The 19,755-nt window shown below is 50.3% G+C and overlaps 1 protein-coding gene across 2 annotated transcripts in view; it reads left to right on the forward strand.

Annotated features, from left to right (window-relative positions):
* Positions 1-3,104: 3,104 nt before the first annotated feature.
* The window catches only part of GYPC (glycophorin C (Gerbich blood group)), a 48,682-nt gene continuing 32,031 nt past the window's right edge, over positions 3,105-19,755 (forward strand). The window contains exon 1 of one of the 2 annotated variants that reach the window (XM_017877315.1): positions 3,105-3,374. The gene's annotated coding sequence lies outside the window, so the exon portion shown is untranslated. The remainder of the gene's footprint in view (positions 3,375-19,755) is intronic. The other variant, XM_017877314.1, reaches the window with a different exon arrangement.

Consider the following 19,755-nt stretch of genomic DNA (forward strand, 5'->3'; position numbering starts at 1 on the left):
AGCTAGAACTGTCATTCCTGCCTACACTGCAGAGCAAGTTCTTGTCACTGAACCTCTGGGTTCTCATCTTTACGATGGACTCTTGGCAATACTCTGTTTAAGAGTATTTATGGGAACCAGATAAGATAAGAACTGGTTTTTTGTTGCAAGATATAGCTGAGTTTTTTTAACTTCATGAATAAATATCCAACACATGAAGACACACTAATAATGCATTTCTTGACTTAATTTCAGACTGTTATCATATAATTAAAATTTTTATATGATTATTTTCCCTTCTTAAAATAACAGTCATTTATTTAACATTAGACACTTTCATAGTTAAATTTTCCAAAATATATCAAATGTTTCCCTGCTAGATAATTTGCTACACACTATGGAACACTATTTACTTTCTTTTTCAAATGACCTGGGGTCCTTACTATAAACAAAGTATGTGTTAGAGGAGGAAGGGGGCCAGTATCTTTAAGTAACTCCAGTGTACTTCCATTGTAATTACCCCATTAATATCGAATATATTACTCACAACAGCCTAACTTTGTAGATTGCTCCAATTTCCAGGATGAGAAAATTGAGGCTCAGAGAAAGAAAGTAAAATGCTGAAGGTTACACAGCTAGTAGGCAGGAGAGTAACCCAGATTGAGTTCCAAAGCCCTGGCTCTTTAATAGCACAAGGAACTGTCACATCCTCCAGTGATGGCTGGAGCTGAGATTGTTTTAGTTCTGTAACAAATGCTACTTCGTTCTTGTATCTGACCTCTGCAGTTTGTGGGGCTTTCAATTTTCGCTGTTTAGTCAGTTTATTAACTTTTTGGCTTCTTTTCTATAAGAAATTCTCTGGAACATTTTGATACCTTCAACCCATCCTACCCTAAGAAATTAAGGAAATCGCTTATGATTACGTCTAAGGCCAGCAGGTTTTAAATGAGTCTGTAAAAGTCTCTAAGTGTGCTGCAACGACCTAATGACTTGTTCTTTGTTAACTGGCAGGACTTTCTGCTTCTTTCCAACTTTCCAGCAGCATTTCAGATAATTAAAGTTATTTTCTCTCAGGACAGGGGAGGTGGACTACTGTTCCACCTAGATATAAATGTATGTATTACCAAAAAAAAAAAAAAAAGTTAAACTGTTAATCATGGGCGCGGTGGCTCACGCCTATAATCCCAGCACTTTGGAAGGCCAAGGCGGGCGCATCACCTGAGGTCGGGAGTTCAAAACCAGTCTGACCAACATGGAGAAACCCTGTCTCTACTAAAAATACAGAATTAGCCAGGCGTGGAGGCACATGTTTGTAATCCCAGCTACTTGGGAGGTTGAGGCAGGAGAATTGCTTGAACCCAGGAGGCGGAAGTCATGGTCAGCCGAGATCGTGCCATTGCACTCCAGCCTGGGCAACAAGAGCAAAAACTCCGTCTCAGAAAATAAAAAATAAAAATAAATGAATTAATCATTGCTCGTTTCTGTTTATTAAATGCCTTTTCTGTTCCCACTGTCATTCTACAGTCACTGCCTCTGTAAAACCCTGGAATGCAGGTGTTCTTGCCTCCATTTTGTAGATGAGGAAATCAAGATTCAGGGCATTCTGTGAGGAGTTTATTTCAGTTCAACATGGCTGTGCTGCACATGGCAGTTGGACTAAAGATCTATCAGCATCAGGGGTTCTTCATGATGTAACTAAAGTGAATCATAAGTGCGTCAAGAAGGCCTGGAGTTTGTGCAGCCCAGGTAGAGGTGAGCAAAGCCTCTGTGCTGCACATCTCCAGAGCTCAACCTCTCATTGTATTCAATGCAGATGACAGCCTCAAAGGCACCGCCCATACATTGTACAGACAACTGGCCTGGCTCTCCGGATTGTGCAGGACAGGCCTTAATGGCAGAAGGTAGGGGAGCAGAGGGCGTCACAAAAGTGCTTGGGGAACTATAAAGTACATATGTTTATTGTGGCACTATTCATAATAGCAAAGACTTGGAACCAACCCAAATATCCATCAGTGACAGACTGGATTAAGAAAATGTGGCACATATATACACCATGGAATACTATGCAGCCATAAAAAAGGATGAGTTCATGTCCTTTGTAGGGACACGGATGCAGCTGGAAACCATCATTCTCAGCAAACTATCACAAGAACAGAAAAGCAAACACTGCATGTTCTCACTCACAGGTGGGAATTGAACAATGAGATCACTTGAATACAGGAAGGGGAACATCACACACCTGGGCCTGTGGTGGGGTGGGGAGAGGGGGAGGGATAGCATTAGGAGATATACCTAATGTAAATGATGAGTTAATGGGTACAGCACACCAACATGGCACATGTATATATATATGTAACAAACCTGCACGTTGTGCACATGTACCCTAGAACATAAAGTACAATTAAAAAAAAAAAAAGCAAAGCAGCACGGGACGGTTCAGATATCACACAGGAAAAGCACAGGGTGTTCCCCTGGGCGGGGATTTAAAACAAGGGCCTCAAGTTCCCTGCCCTTGTCTCTGGGCAGAAGGGACAGATAATGCTATGATACACTTTTTTGTAGGTGGAGCCAGTTGACTGCATTTAACCAACCGAGGTATGTATCGAAATCCACGTGGAGGTTTTCATGGCAAAAGTAGAGCGAATTCACAAACTGCACTGTGTCTGGCAGCTTCAGACAAAAGCAATGGGAACAAATCACGACGCTTGCCCAGCAATTCTTCCTGTTTTGGAACGATCTTTGCTCAACACCCCATCCATGGGTACAGGGCCCCCAAAGGCCAACAAGACAGGGACTCTCTCCAGGGACAAAGGCCCCGCCGCTGGCTCAGAGAGGCCGCCCAGCTATCCAGCGGCCGCGCAGCCAGCCAAGATTTCAACACAGGTCTGCCCTATTTGGTCACCATCCCCGACAGTGCTGGGCCAGGCCATCATGTCACATTGGGGAGTTTTAACCTGCACTCCAGGGGGAATTCTCAACCACAACCTCTGTATCCGGTAGTGGCAGATGGAAAGAGAAACGGTTAGAAAAGTGTGGTTCTTGCGCAGGAAAGTTGGAGCAAAGAAGAGTTCAGAAGTGGGCGGGTGTGTGTTTAAAAAAAAAAAAAAAAAAAAAAAAAAAAAAAAAAAAAAAAGGGTGGAACCCCCACCAGCCAAGTCTGCAGAAAAAAAATGAAGTCTGCCTATCTCCGGGCCAGAGCCCCTCCCCTCGGCCCGCGCGGGAGGAGTGTGACCCAGGTGCCGCTTCCTCTCGCCGCGGAGGGTCAGGAGCCCGGGAGCGCGACCCTCCCCCGGCCCGGCCCGGTCCGGCCCTTCCCCGCGGTCTCTGCCCGGGCTGACGCCCAGGACTGTGGGCGACGAGCAGCCCCAACGGCACGGCGCGGCCACTCGGCCTCGGTGAGTACCCGCTGCGGGGAGGGGTCCTGTGGACCCACTGGAGGCCGCGGCCCGCAGCAGCCACGGGCCGAGCCGCGGTCACGGACTCCCGGGTGTCCCGGTCCGTGCCCGGCCTCCAGGCGGAGGAGGCGCCCGCTGGGCTCAGATCCCCGACTCCAGCCCCGGTTCCCTGGCGCCTGGGCTGCGCGGAGTCCCTGTCCCGCGTCCCGTACCGCGACGCGCAGCCTCCACGCGCCCGGAGCTGGAGAGGCCGCCAGCCCGCCCACCCAGGGCGTGTCGCCCGCTTTCTGTTTCTTTGTGCGGGGCATGTGAAATGTGTGGGGCCAGAACTGTCCCCCTAAAGAACAGTTAGGGAAGAGTCCACATCACAAGTTGCGTCTGTGCTGCTCCCCAGCCAGGGGCCGACCAGGCAGGCTCTGGTGAACTCCAGGCAACTCCAGCCTTGCCCAGGGACTTGCTCGCTCCGCTGGGCGCCGCAAAGGCACACAGATGCGGGGGAATCCTGCGGCCTGGATCCTTTGGGGATTTGTAATTCCTCGCTGCTTGTTTTCTTTCTCTTTTAAACCATCACGTTTTCTTGCTGACAGGAAATCATAAGCGATGAAAGTCTTTGTAGATGCTTGGAAACATTGCTGGGCCTCTCTCTGCCCTCTTCCTCTGCTGTTGGACTTCAGCAATAAAAACTACCATTTTATTTTACCAAAAAACCTAATGCATATCCCTCTTATCCCCCACCCTGCCGCGGTCTTATTCTTAGAGTCTGTCAGAGAGGAGATAGCCTGAGCCTATCATGTGATAATGTTACCTTATTGATATGATAATGATATGGGTATTGGAGACACAAACTCTTTTATAAGTCTTTGAAATCCAGGGGGTTGTGAAGCCTCAACCCTCACCCTGCCCGAGCTTGGAGCTTGGCATGGAGGAGTGTAGCTTCGGTCTACGTGTGTACAGGACACTCCGTGTGCCCGTGGTTGTGCTTGGGTCGGCCTGGGAGTGCGCGGGCATCAATGGTACTTGGGAGCGAGGCCCCTCAGTCTGCACTGGGATCATCTGCACTGCCTATAAACAAGGCAGCCTCTCTTAACTCCAGTTTCCTCATCTGCAAAGTAGGAATAATAACAGGAGATTCCTCATCCAGCAGTAAGAAGTCCGTATAAATGTCCTGGCACGGAGACTGACACATCATAAGTGCTGGATCCGTGCTGGGCATGTTTATATAATTGTACATGAGACTGTGGTTCCCGGAGTTTACGTGTGTGTGTAACTTGAGCACGTGTTTGTGTGTGTGTATATGGCGGGTCCTGGGTTAAAGGGACAGAAGCCACTGTCATTATTCCAATTCAGGCACTGAGGAGGTGAGGCTGACAGGCATTCCCATGTCTGAAGAGGATGGGCTTGCCTGGCCCCCCGCCCCCGTGCCCAGCCCAGCCCAGCCGCCCAAGCAGTTCTCCAGGACTCAGGTTTCAGAACTTCAACACTTGCCTTGGGAGACAAACAGCGGTGCAGCCCTTGCTTGCAAGCCATTCCGCTTTAGACTTCGGACTGATTTATGGCAGGATCCCTGCTGTGCAAGAATGGCAAGGGGGTGGCGGGGGGCGGCTATTTCTTGCTGCTAACTCAGGCAGGATGTGTCTATATCCTGTCTCAGTTTATGTAGCCGCTGCTCATCAGAGCCAGAGGTTAGAGTGGAGAGGACCCACTTCCGCCAGGCAGGCCTGCTTTGCTCAGCTCAGCTGGGCTAGGTCCCAATGCCACATTTACTGCGCGGGAGTCATGCACAGCGATCCGTGGCCTTGCCCTTGGATGGAAGGGGTCAAGGCTCAGTGAGAAGACGGCCAGGTTTGGCAGCTTTATATAGAATACACCGACTCTGGCAGAAGCAGAGGATTGCATTAAGTGCCAAGTGAAATTCCACCTCAGCCATTGCTCAGTTCCTCCAGATGTCATGGGCACTGGGAGTCGCAGGGTGCTGGTGGTCAGCAGCTGGACCTTTCTAAGGGTGCCAGTGGTTGGGCAAGTATTTCTGGGGACTTGCAGAACTCCCTGGGGAGCAAAGGGGTGGGAAGTACAAGGCATTCTGCGCTTGTGGTGAGAACAAGTGAACCCGTCTGCAAGGAGTAGGAAGAGGTCCCTTCCACAGGGGTGAGAGGCTGGGCCAAGCCAAGTCAGTTTGCCTCTTCGGGTGGCAGACCTGTATATACATCTATGCCTCAAGTGCCTGTCTGAGGCCGCAGCCAAAACATCTTCCAGTAACTGAGCACACACAGTGGGCCAACAGCACGCTCTAAATACAAAACCAAACAGTTAACAGTGAATGAAGGGTTAAAAACAGGAGAAAGACACCTTCTCCCTACCTCAGTGGCAATTACTTTATTTATTGAGGATAATCCTTCTATAAGTAAATTTGCTGATACAAATATTTCTTATTTTACATAATAAAAAGTTTATATATTTTATGTCATCTTGGTTTTTTCTATCAGAATATCTCTTAAAGGTTATACCTTGTTGTTTTCTTTAACCAGTTCCTCTGCTGATGGGCATTTAGGCTGTATGCAGACTTCATTTAATTTTTTAAACCGCATACAGTACTCCTGTGACAATGCGTAAGGAGGATTTTACGTGCTTGTGTCTGTAAACTGTTAGGGTAAATTCTCAGCATTTGGTTTCTGGGACAAAGTATGTATCCATTTAAAATGTTACTAGATCTTAAGAAACTACCCTCCTAAAGTTCACACTGGTTTCTCATGCTCACAAATAGCCTGTGAAAGTCACTATTTCACTATTTCCCTGCATCCTTACTCATACTGCACTTTTTTATCTTAGCCAAACTGAGGGGTTAAAAAAAAATGCTGTCACTTTGGAATGAGCCTCTGTAATTAAGTGAGACTGAGTATGTTTTCTTACTTCCATAAGAGGCTGCATTACTTTTCTGGGAAGTGTCGGTTGATGCCTTTGTCCATTTCCTGTCAGCACCCCACCCCCGTGAGGAAACGTGCCCCAGAAGTGAAAGGACATGTCCTCATCACATGATGAGTAAGAGGCAGAGCAGAGGCCAGAGCAACATCCGTGCTGTGGAGTCAGCCCTGGGTTTGACTGCCCTCCAATGCTCACCAGCTTTGGGAGAGACAGGAAATACCTCAGCACCTCAGTTTTCCCATCTGCGAGTGGGAATAACAGCCACTTCCCCAGAGTCACCTGATGAGCAACAGCAGGAGGGCCTGGACCTGTGCCCAGTGGCCGAGGTTTGGGCGGTGGCTTTTGTTAGCGGAAAAAGGAATTTATTGGCGCAAACCTGGCCTGAGGATGCTGGTAATTTCGGGAGTCACCCTCCAGACAACTGTTGCTTTTAGCTTTTGATAAAATAACAACAAACTTAGATGCCAAGCCCTGGTAAGGGCCTTGCATGGGTCTCCCCTGCACACCTGCTATGATAGGCATTTTTCTTTCCTTTCCTTTTTTTTTTCTTTTTTTTTGAGACAGAGGCTCGTGCTCTGTCATTCAGGCTGGACTGCAGTGGTGCGATCTCAGATCATTGCACCCTCCACCACCTGCGTTGAAGAGATTGTCTGCCTCAACCCCCAAGTAGCTGGGACTACAGGCATGCACCACCACACCCAGCTAATTTTTGTATTTTTTGTAGAGATTTTCGGGTGAAACACAGTTGCCAGATCCCACAGGCAACTGAGGCCAACGCAAGGGGAGAGTTGCAGGGTATGTGGGCCCGCAGCTTGTATGCGCCAGGCAGGGCATGCTGCTGTGGATCTGCACACCGAGGAACTGCATGCACAGACACTCAGGACCTGCCTGCCACCCCCAGCTCCTCAGCCGGGCCTGTGTCCCACCCCAATCCACCGTTGTGCCCATGCTCTGCTTTCTGTGGTCAGGCCTGGCCTGCGCTGGGCTGCTGCTGCCCTTGCCCGCCTTAGCAGCTGGCTCAGGGTGGCCTTCGAGTGCTCCCTCACGCACTGTCCCAGGCCTGCTGCCTTTCCAGTCGCACCCCTTACAACTGCTCAGGTTAGGCCCCTCAACACACTGCGGGCCCGGTGCACACTCACCTGCTGGTGTGCTAGGACCCAGTTTCCCAAGCCTAGAAAACCACCCATCATGGCCGTGGGCACAGTTTGAAGCCCTGAAAAATTCCTGCGTCTGCCCACTTCTCAGAATTCTGACCTCCCCAGGGGCTCTGTGACCCTGCCTGTCCCCCACTCAGGGCCTGTCACAGAGAGGTGTTTGCTGAGCCACTTTGAGGCAGGTGGATGATTGCAGGGATGACCCAAGGTCCCCGCTCCCAGGACTGCCACCATTCCAATACCAAAAGAGCCTTTAAAAAGCCCTCACTCAGGAGTTCCTGGTGTAGAACTTGGCATGGACTTGGAGGCCAGTAAATACTAAATTGAAGTCAACCCCAAATAGATTCTAAAGGCACAGTTGCTGGGCCCCAGGAATCCCACCTAGTCCTTCCACCTTCTCACCCAGCTGGGGTTCATTTTCATATCCACTCCCTCCCCCTCCCCACCTCCCCTCTCATCTTGGCCTGGGGCTTTCTTCAAATCCTTACATAATCTGAACTTCTGAGAGAATGCCGGCTCCTGTCCTTAGTTACTATACATTTTCATTTTTCTACATTCTTCCAGAACAATGTTCCTATACAAAATCTCAACCGATGGCAGAAACTGGCATGAGCCGGTTTCCCATGTGCAGGCAGAGCCTGGCCCACCGACACTGGGTTCCTTCTTGGGCAAGGCGAGGGTCAGGCGGGTCCTGGCATGACTTCTCCAGCCCCTGGAGAGCCTGTGCAGTTCTCACCCCTTCACAAGTGAGCACTGGGCTTGGTGAGGGGTGCCTGCCTCGCCTGGCGTCCCCCAGCTGCAGATGGGGGCAGAGCAAGGTTTGCCGCTGACCTGCCTGGCTGTGTGGTCCCTGCTCCCTCCCCTGTTCTGCTGGTGTCACCACCCCTCCTTCAGAACTATCTATGGAATTGCATCCTAGTCTCTCTTGCTTCCACTTACGCATGTGAAAGCCAGATGTACCTTCTCTTTTCTTTTCTTTTTTTTTGAGATAGAGCTTTGCTCTTGTTGCCCAGGCTGGAGTGCAATGGTGCAATCTCACCGCAACCTCCATCTCCTGGTTTCATGCAATTCTCCTGCCTCCGCCTCCCGAGTAGCTGGGATTACAGGCATGCGCCACCACGCCTGGCTAATTTTGTATTGTTAGTATAGACAGGGTTTCTTCATGTTGGTCAGGCTGGTCTCGAACTCCTGACCTCAGGTGATCCACCCGCCTTGGCCTCCCAAAGTGCTGGGATTATAGGCATGAGCCACTGCGCCCAGCCTACCAGATGCTCCTTCTCTTATTGCCAAAACACTGTGGTCACACACTATTTGGGGCCCAGCAGGCACAACACTGACCCTTTCCAGGGCTCAGAGGAGGAAGCACTGTTTTGGAGCATGTAGAGCCAGCCCTGGACAGGGTGGCCTTGGTTATCTCCCTGCATCCCTGGCACACCCTGATGGCGCTGTTTATCTGCACTCTGCACATGATGGTCTTGACTGACACATCCTCACGGAGAGCCACTGCCAGGGCACCTCACACCCGCTGCTCCCACACGTAGTGGGCATTTTTACGAGGGGCTCAAGCACAGAGTCTCCAGCTGACCCAGCCCAGCACTGCCACTCTTTCTCCTTGAACTCTGGAATGGAGAATCTTCACATTTTATCAGCAGCTGATGGGCACATGGATTCTCAGCAGAGTCTTAAAAGGGGGGAAATTATGGGTTTCCAGATCAAAACCTGATAAAACAATGATGCCTCCGATGTGGGGCCCAGCCGAGCCCTTCTCCTGTGTTCACCGGGCAGCAGGGGCCCACTGGATGTGAAATCCACTTTCACTCAAGAAACTCTCCAATGCTCTTGCTAAAACCTATACACAGGCCTCAGCAATGTTCGGAGTTTCAAGTTCAGGTTCCCCTTCTGTATTTTTTTTTTTTTTAAACCTTTAGTTCAAATAGACTTTGTGTCAATTTGCTAGTGATAAAGGGTTAGCCTTGAAATCTGAGGATGAGGTTTTGGGTCTGGATCCACTATGAAACGGCTGTGACCTGGGACAAGTTGCTGGTCCATAGTCTGGGACAGGGATGGCTTCACGGGGATGGGACCCGCCCACCAGGGTCCTGCACTTCCTTGGTTTAACGCTCTGCCACTGCCATCTTCAAATTCTTCCCTTTCAAACCGGGGGCCTCACGTTTTTATTTTGCACTGGGCTCTGCAAATTCTATAGCTAGTCCTGAACCTGTCAACGGAGCTAATAATAGTCTCTACCTCAGGGCTTTGTTCGGAGGATTCAGTGTATTCTCATAGATAAACATCTTAGTGTAGTGCCTGGTATGTGCTTACAATTGTGCTTCATTGCTTCCGCTCACTGAGTGCTTGCATGTGTGCTTAAACGCCAGCTTCCTCCCCGCTGCCCTGCTCCCTCCTTGCTTCCCAGACTCCTCTCTGTTTGCCCCTTTGCCACTGAAAATCACACCCAATGACAGGGGACCATCTGCATCTGCGTGGTCCCACAGAGACCAGGGCAAGGCCCTCTCACTCCGGATGCTGCTCCTTCATAGTTTTTATTGTTTTTGTTTTTCTTTTGAGATGGAATCTTGTCCTGTCACCAGGCTGCAGTGCAGTGGCGCGATCTTGGCTCATTGCAACCTCCGACTCCCTGGTTCAAGCAATTCTCCTGTCTCAGCCTCCCGAGTAGCTGGGATTACAGGTGCCTGCCACCACGCCCATCTAATTTTTGTATTTTTAGTAGAGATGGGGTTTCACCTTGTTGGCCAGGATTGTCTCGATCTCCTGACCTCCTGATCTGCCCGCCTTGGCCTCCCAAAGTGCTGGGATTACAGGCGTGAACCACTGCACCTGTCCTCCTTCGTGTTTTTATCCAAAAGCCAGCACTGCGGTGGAGACAGCCCAGAAAACACACGCAGGCCCTGCTCTTGGCCACACACACATACCAGCTGTGTGACGGGGAGCAAGCCTCTTACCTTCCGGAGCTCCATTTCCTCACATCACCCTGGAGAGAGGTCATCTTCACCCCCATATCATCTGGGTACCAGTCCCTCAGCCTCTCATACCTGGACCGTCTGGTTCTCCATGGAGAAGAGTAGGCTCTTTGAAAGCACCCTATGAGTGAAGGAATGAGGGAATGAGTCAGCAGATGGATAAAGGGATGTGAAGGTCCATCCGTGTAGGCAAGCAGGTTCTGCAGAGAGGGCCCTGGACCCCAGCATTTACTGCACCCTCTCCCTGCCCTCAGTGAGGCCCTGACCCTGGTGCACTCTAAGCTCCTCTCAGCTCAGGCCCCAACCTCTCCCCTGCCTGCCAGTGCCCCCTCCGCTCAGGGTGAAGGGGCCCTCCTTCCCGCAGCTCACCTGGCCCTCATGCGTTCTACCTTTCAATGTCTTCTTTTGGCAGTCATTTCTCCTTTTCCCTTCATGCTGCCCTTTGAACAGGCTTGGAGCTGGGTTTCTCTAAGGTTCTGGCTTCTCTGTCTCTCTCTCTGTCTCTCTCTCTCTGTCTGTCTCTGTCTCTCTCTCTGTTTCTGTCTCTCTCTGTCTGTCTCTCTCTCTCTGTCTCTCTCTGTCTCTGTCTCTCTGTCTCTGTCTCTCTCTCTGTCTCTGTCACTCTCTGTCTCTCTCTCTATCTCTGTCTCTCTGTCTCTCTGTCTCTGTCTGTCTCTGTCTCTCTGTCTCTGTCTCTGTCTCTGTCTCTGTCTCTCTCTCTGTCTCTCTGTCTCTGTCTCTCTGTCTCTCTGTGTCTGTCTCTCTGTCTCTGTCTCTCTGTGTCTGTCTCTCTCTCTCTCTCTCTGTCTCTCTCTCTCTCTGTCTCTCTCTGTCTCTCTCTCCGTCTCTCTCTGGAGAAAGCTCCTTCTCAGCCTTTTCCAGCCTTTCCAGGCCTCAAACTCCTGAGAGGGGAGCCAGGCCTTGCTTGATCATGCTCTGGATGGACTTGTCATATGTATCCCCTTCATTCAACTTCTGCAAATCTTCTCATTTTAGTGAAATTAATTTCAGTTATGCTGAAAATCCTGAGTATTCCCTTTTTAAAAAATTTTCATAGTCTTTTTTTTTTTTTTTCTTTTTCGCTGATTCTCTACACTATCCTGAGCCATCTTCCTCCTCTGGCGACTGTAGCCCTGCCTCAGAGAGTAGACATGAGGCTCCATTCCACAGACGCCATCTCACTTAGCCCTCTGGCAGCCCCGGGGAGGTATTTTTATCTCCAGTTTGCGTGTGATGATACCGAAACTAGCAAGTAGATGTGACTTCAGAGAACCTGCTAGCCCCTCAAACCCCCTACTCTTCCCCCTCTACACGCAGGGTCTCTGGAAGGCTCAGCCAGGGCCTGACCCCCGGACGCAGTGCTCAGAGCCCACAAGGCTTCCAGAGGCCCACAACAGTGTTAGAGCTTCTTTAAAATCAGAAGGAAGGAAATGAACCTTTAAGATCAAATAGTACGTTTGCCTTTATACCAATGCAGCCATGAAATATGATTTCTCATATTTGGGAGGAGAAGGGACCCATAAAGTAAAGCACCTTGGCCCGTGGAAGTCACCTGTGACCTGAGTTCTACCCGTTGGAGGCTGAGGGGCCGGAGCCCACTGCCTCTGCTCTCCCTGCCTGAATCTGCCCCTGGCTCCTGGGGCTCTGATCTCCTCTGCACTGGCAGTCCTGGTTCCCTAGCAGTGCTGTCTGTCAACGCAGGGCTCCCTGGGCTGGACAGCTGCAGGGTCAGCCTCTACCTCTCCCTGTGGGACTTCACGAACACAGCTGGAGCAGATGCTAGGGAGGCTCAGGGGATGCACTACTTGCTGTCTCTCTCTCTCTCTCTCTCTCTCTCTCTCTCTCTCTCTCTTTCTTTCTCTATCTCTATCTTTCTCTTACTCTTGTGTCCTTCTAAGTCAGAAGATTAGGCTACTCTTCACTTACAAGTTTAAAAATAAGTTGTCTTTGCCCTATTTCATTTTGCAGAAGGAATTCATGTTCATTGTAGAATTGTAGGAACAAGATCAAGAGGAAGGATGTAGGAAGAATCTCTCTGGGGAAGAGAGTGACTTTGAGATACAGTCTCTTGCCCTGATCTGAGCTTTCAGTTACCTGAGGTACAGTACAGTAAGATACTTCGAAACAGAGAGAGAGAAAGAGACTAGTTCATATAACTTGTATACAGCATATTGTTACAATTGTTTTACTTCATTATTCATTATTGTTGTTAATATCTTACTGTGTCCAATTTATAAAATAAACTTTATCATACTTATTCGCACATAGGAAAACTATCATGTATGTAAGGTTCGGTGGTATATCTGGTTTCAGGCATCCACTGGGGGTCTTGGAAAGCATCCCCCATAGGTAAGGGGGAACCACTGATGCATGGGACAGATAGGTGATCACCCAGTTGCAGCTCAGAGGGAGATCAAGGCACAGATAAGGCTGGAGGACGTCAGTGTAAAGAGGCCACCCTGTGAGGGGTCCAGAAGGGAGCCCTGGAGAGCCTCTGAGTGCATTGATCACCTCAGATGGGGGCCCAAGGGATGCCAACGCAGGGCAAAGCACTACAGCAGACTCAGCACAGGTACCTGGGGCTGTGTACACCCTGGCAAGTGCCCACCCTGCCCTGCTCCACACCTACTGAGGACATACACAGTGCCTCCTTTAATGCTGAAGGCATGGCACAGATGCAGATATTATTAATTCCAGTTTAGGAAGATACAAAGTGAGGTTCAAAGAGGTGATTTCCCCAGTGCTTCCCTGTGCATCATTGACATGCTCTCTCCTGGAAGCCAGGTGTGTCCTTCTCCAGCTCTAGGCCTCTGCAGCCTGCCCTGCTGGGAGGGGCTGCCCATGAGCCCTTGCCCTTCTGCTCAGCTCCTTACAGCCCTGAGGTCACTCTCCCGGTCTCTGAAGAAAAGGCCTTTCTTTGCTCCCCCTACACCCAGAACCACTTGTGTTCCCTCTGCCGTCCTCCGCAGGCATCCACCTGTGGCCTAGCAGCTGCGAATGCAGTGCTCAGAGTGGTACACAAGAGCTGGGTTGTGACTGTCCTGCCAGCCCAGGCCGACCCACTCTTCCCCCGGGGAAGCAGTGGGCAGCTGCCTCCCAAGGTCACTACAGGGGCACTGGGAGAGAACAGTGTCCCCACCAACTCTTGGCCAATTCCTGGAATGCCTCCACCACAGAACCACCCCTGGGCTGGCAACTTTGTTCTGTGTTAAAATACAACAAGCCAGCCGGAGGACCATTGTCACTGCATGACTGCAATTTCTGTTACACTTTGCTAGGCACTTTCAAATCTGTTTCCTCTCTTCATACTAGTCTCCCTCTTTCGCAGGTAAATAAAGCAGATCTCAGGAAAGTTGAGTGATTTGGCAGAATTTACACAACCAGGTTGCAATAGAGGGAGCCAGACTGGACCAGTCCCTGGTCCCTGACTCTTTTGTGAGTATACTGTTCAGGCCACAGAAACTCATTCATCATTCTTAAGTGGGAGGGTCTGAGGCTGAAGAGTCATTGGAAGTAAGAAACTGTGATGCTGGCCTTCCATTCTCCTGCCCCCTGTCCCCTCCCTCCCTACACACACACAAGCACACACACATTTCTTCCTACACACTACCTCCTCGCATTTCTTAGCAGCAGGCAGGTATCAGCCCCAGACCTAAGGCAGACCCAGTTTGGGACAGGGCCTACAGGGATTTGGTGCATGGATCCTACTGACCTCCCAAAGATAACTAGAAACAAATGTAAGAACTGCTGCCTACAGCATCTTTTGGCCTTGGGTGTGAGGTGCTCCATGCTTTTGAAACTTTTTCTACTCCACTATTTTTAGGACTCTGTTCCCATTTCTTTGCTCAGTGCAGAGCATCTGCCACGTAGACTATCTCCTCATAGCTTCTTCTGTCTGCTTGTCACTCAAGGTCATTGTAGCCATCAGACCCCAACTAGCAGACAGAGGATTTAGAGATACATGGATTTAGAGAATTCAGCAAGGCTGTTTTGCTTATTTTTGGTTTAGGTTCAGCACTAAGTCTCCCATACCCTCCTGCGATGAATTCTGATTCTCCTCCTGAGTCTATCAGTAAAGAAAACAGAAACAACCTTCCCCAATCATACCCCAGTAGTTAAATATTTGGGTCAGTTTCCAGATATGACTCCTACATGCATTGTCTATCACATGATCCGGAGTCCTTTCTTTTCTTTCTTTTCTTTTTTTGAGACAGAGTCTCGCTCTTGTTGCCCATGCTGGAGTGCAATGGCATGATCTCGGCTCACCACAACCTCCGCCTCCTAGGTTCAAGGGATTCTCCTGCCTCAGCCTCCTGAGTAGCTGGGATTACAGGCAGGTGCCACCACGCCTGGCTCATTTTATATTTTTAGTAGAGACGGGGTTTCTCCGCGTTGGTCAGGCTGGTCACAAACTCCCGACCTCAGGTGATCTGCCCACCTTGGCCTCCCAAGGTGCTGGGATTACAGGCTTGAACCGCCGTACCTGGCCTGTGGAGTCCTCTAAGTTCCAAGTCTGCAGGGGCCTCTGGTATAGCAGGTGACCTGAGCCCCGAGCCTTGAGCTCTTCATCCACTTATAGTGAATCCAGTCCCGAGCCCCACCGTTCAGATCATCCCAGTCCAATCTGAGGCATTTGATTTTAATCCAGGGAGTCCCTACTGTGTGCAGGGTGCCGCACAGGAGACATACAGGGACAAAGACCATATCTTCAAAGGGGCTTCAGCCTAGTTAGGAAGGGGAGATCCAGGAGCGTCAGAAAACAGAGCAAGTCAAAATGCTGGTTAGAGACACAAGGCCCAGCAGACTGCTTGCTGCACCTGGCTCAGGCACAGGTCGCAGAGCAGTGCCAGGCTGCTGTGAGAGGAAGTGGCCTTCACCTCAAAGAACTTTCAAAAGAAGGGGCTCCTTGCCTGGGATCCCCACCCTAAAAGTCACACACACACAAAAGAGTGCCACAACTACAAATCTCTATTGCAATATTTTTGTTTTTGACTTTTTTTTGCAGCAGTGGTAATTTTATAAAATTAATTCTTGGCCGGGTGCGGTGGCTCAAGCCTGTAATCCCAGCACTTTGGGAGGCCGAGACGGGTGGATCACGAGATCAGGAGATCGAGACCATCCTGGCTAACACGGTGAAACCCCATCTCTACTAAAATACAAAAAACTAGCCAGGCGAGGTGGCGGGCGCCTGTAGTCCCAGCTACTTGGGAGGCTGAGGCAGGAGAATGGCGTGAACCCAGGAGGCGGAGCTTGCAGTGAGCCGAGATCTGGCCACTGCACTCCAGTCTGGGCGACAGAGCGAGACTCCCTCTCAAAAAAAAAATAAATAAATAAAATTAAATTAAATTAAATTAAATTAATTCTTACATGAAGTCTAGAAATACATAAGAGATAAAAGTCCATCTGACCCAGCTGAGTAAGGAGTAAGGCCTGGTGACCACACCCCGAGGGCCCCTTGTGATGGCTCACTCCCGAGACAAGTTTGAAGTCACCTGCCTGGTGCTTTCCAGAGCCAGAGCAGTTAACTGATGCTCAGCCACTATTTGCTCTCAAGGGGGACACTTTGAGGCCTGGATCTCAGATGATCCCTCCATAGTAGACATCTCTACCCCATGCAGTTGTAAAATGCTCTCATTGTGGTTAAATATTTGCCTGCAGCCCACTACAGCGCACACACAGCTGTTTATCACTTGACCAATTAATTCCATGAGAAAAATGCTTCTCAAACTTCAGAAGCTGTACGCTCAAACTCCAGAAAGAAAATCTGAAATGTTAAAAAAGAGACTGGATACAAAATTTGATTGCGAGAGCAATTCGTCCACAAGTAATTACTAATCCCTTTATACATCCCTGGTTCCACCACCGTGGGAAACTCCTAGGAAATGGTGGGTTTCCCCTACCATCAGTCCTCAGAGTTGAGAGGGGACAAAGGTGTGAGATGAGATGGCTGCCCTCAAACCACCGCCGGGCTTCTTGGGGCACCAAGGTTCACATCACGACAGGAATAAAAAGCATCCAGTCTTCCTGGTAAGAAATTTCTTATCACACGAATTCAGGTTTCAGATCGAATTGCCTATGACTTACTGTAATTAGTTGCTGAAATGGCTAAATAGCTACCTAGCTGTTTAGAGAATAACTTCAAGGAGTATAATTCCCCCCACATAAATGGGTGCTTTTCTAGCTAATAGGAAATTATAGTAAATTTTGACCTAGCTAGACATAGTCTCAGCTTGTTGAATTAAAATCTTGTGCTTGAAGAGACAAGTTGTCAGTGATCAATGCTGACTGCCGAGGATGCTCTAACTCTGGAGAATGAATTGGTAAAGACAAGTTGCAGGGCTACACAGCAGGAAGAACAGTGCTAATGTCCAGAGCTCACTACGTGCGCAGTGTTGCCTGGAGACCTTTGTCCCTGGTCATGCTCCTGTGCTGCGAGTGGGTGCTCCGGGCTATGCCCCATCCTCAGGGTACAGGACATGTCTGTGAGTGTCAGGGTTGCGATTCAAGCCCAGAGGTTCCAAGCCCTAGGCTATCTCTTAACCCCTGCACAGCACCACCCCTCATATGTGCAGAAACTGGGGAGTTTCAAGGAAGAACAGAGTATCCCTTCCCAGGAGGAGTGAGAGAAAGTTGGTTCAAGCAGGCTGTCGAGTACATTTATTTATATCAGGCTTTGGTAATTCGCCCTGGGTCATTTCTTATTTCAGAATCCTGGAGCGGTTGAAAAACCCTTTTGGGACAGGCTATTTTTAAACAATTTATTTGAGTGAAATGAAGCTTGTCACTCACTGAGAAAACCAACAATGCTAGAGGAAGTCAAAATGCCTCTTTCAGGACGTGGCGGTCACAGGCGGATGAAACCCACGGTATTCCTTCCAAGTTCCGATAAGCTAGTGTTTCCTGCTCATGGGCACTTCTGAGCCTTATTCTGATTATTTCCTGGAGGCTTTTGTCCTCTGCCTAACTCTCTTCATGGTCCTTTTCCCCTCTGTTTCCAGGGTGGTGCTTTGGTAAAAGCCTTCTCTGAGGTTGCAACATCTCAGAGGCACAATTATCTGAGTTTCTGGCCACATCTCGTCTTCCTCGACCCAGGGCTGTGGGAACAGAGGCTGAACTGTCTGGTGGATGAAAGGATAAAAGACTGGCCTCCCACTGCCCTGCCTCCTGCCCCGAGAGCCCCAGTGGTTCTCAAAGACGGTTCTCCTTTGAATTCCCTGCATGTGAGGCCCTCCCCAAGGAGGAACAGGTTCTCTCTGTCCAGTTCTTGATGTTTCCTTCTGAGACCACAGTTCCCACTCAGGGAGTCTTGTGCTGCAGCATGCCACTGGCCAGAGCTGCTCCAGCCTCCCTGGACCAAGCCCTGAGTTTAGCCAGGACTCACTCGCATGGGGCCCTTCTGGGACACCCCATTCCACCCCGGGGCTCAGCATTGCCTGGAGAAGTCTCACTGTGCAGCGCCTCGCCAACCAGTGCACTCAGAGGGGCACAAGGAGCCCAGCAGAGCCACCCACCTCACCTCCCCATTGCTGTCTTGGCCCTGCCATGAGCCAGTGAGGGTGGCCTTGCGGTACTGGTTTCATCCCCTTTGGTCTCTGCTTCCCCAGCAATGCCTGTGTCCTCACAGGCACTTCTGTAATCCCTAGAAGGGGCTGAGGCAGCAGGGATGTGCCTGCGCTCTGACAAGAAGCAAGATATCGCATGGGTCACAGGCCTCGAGAGGACCAGTCTGAACTACAGGCACAGCTCAGCCTCTTGGTGGCTTAGTTCCCACAGGCACCTTGCATGAGAGGCTGTGGATGAAGGCCCAGGCCTAGCACGGGGCACACACTCAGTAAATGTTAACCAGCGAGAAATCAGAGAGACTCAGAGACAGGGAGACTTAAACAGGAGGGCTGCAAACTGAGACCCACCGCCAAATCCAGCTGCCCCTGTTTGCACACATGAAGCTTTCTTGGGGTACAACAGCACCCATCATTTATGGAGTGTCATGCACTGCTTCCCTGCTACAATAGCAGCATTGAATCTTTGCCATGGAGACCGGTAGCCCCAAGCCTAAACTATTCACTGTCCAGCCTTTTATAGACTCCTGACTTTAACCAACAAGAGACTCTCTGATGGCACAACTTCTAGGCCTGGGCCCATCTGACCCTATTGCACCTCAACCCCATGAATGGATAGGAAACCATGGAAGAAAATCCACCCCAAGGTTACGGAGCAGGCAGCAGCCAGGGAGGCCCACTCAGGCCGGGGCCCACTCACCTGGGCCCACGAGAAGAGCACCAGTTCCCTGAGGATGGGGCACAGCCCGGAGCACCCACTCGCAGCACAGGACCATGACCAGGGACAAAGGTCTCCAGGCAACACTGCGCACGTAGTGAGCTCTGGACATTAGCACTGTTCTTCCTGCTGTGTAGCCCTGCAACTTGTCTTTACCAATTCATTCTCCAGAGTTAGAGCATCCTCGGCAGTCAGCATTGATCACTGACAACTTGTCTCTTCAAGCACAAGATTTTAATTCAACATGCTGAGACTATGTCTAGCTAGCTAATAGGAAATTATAGTAAATTTTGACCAGGCTGCCAGCAGGCAGGAGGGACTCTCATAGTCTTCCCCTCTCTCCTGCCCTCCTCCTACCTCCTCTGGAAATACAGGCACTTGGGGCTTTGCATCTGCGCTGCAGAAAATCCCCACCTCACTGGGCAGGTGCAGGAGGGAGAGCCAGAGCAGGTGCAAGCGTGCAAGGCAGGCTTCCCTGAGCCCCACAGCTAGGGACAACCGGCTAACACCCGAGTTCAGAAAACAGCACATTATCGCAAGCACAGGCACAGGGGAGCAACCTCTCCACGCATGGGCTAGGTGTCAGCTGTGCACTTGCGTGCTTCCTCATTGAAACCTCTCCCTACTAGGAGTCCATCATTCAGATTTGGAGATGGAGCCTCGAGGGCTGATGTGTGTCCACATTCATCCAGTTATAACCTGGTGGCTCCTGAGCTCAGCTGTGGTCCCCTGGAGTCCACACTTCTGCCAACTGCCCCAGCACACCTGTGGCCTGGGAGCTCACATGCTGCAAATGGTCACTGAGCACCAGCCGTGTGTCAGGCCCCGGCCAAAGCCCTGGGAATAAGACAGTGAACAAACCGGCAGAATCCCATGAGGAGCTCATGCTCTGGTGGGGTGGATGCATGGGTCGAATGTTCAGTACATCAGATGGCACTAAGGGCTGAGTGGACAGTGAAGCTGGGAAGGGAGATGGAAGGTGAGGGGTGAGGGGTGCCATCTTATAGGGTGGCCATGGAAGGCTTCACTAAGGGTGGCGATGTTTGAGAA

Source organism: Rhinopithecus bieti, unplaced genomic scaffold (genome assembly GCF_001698545.2).
Source record: "Rhinopithecus bieti isolate Rb0 unplaced genomic scaffold, ASM169854v2 scaffold_10223, whole genome shotgun sequence".
NCBI classification, from domain to species: Eukaryota; Metazoa; Chordata; class Mammalia; order Primates; family Cercopithecidae; genus Rhinopithecus; species Rhinopithecus bieti.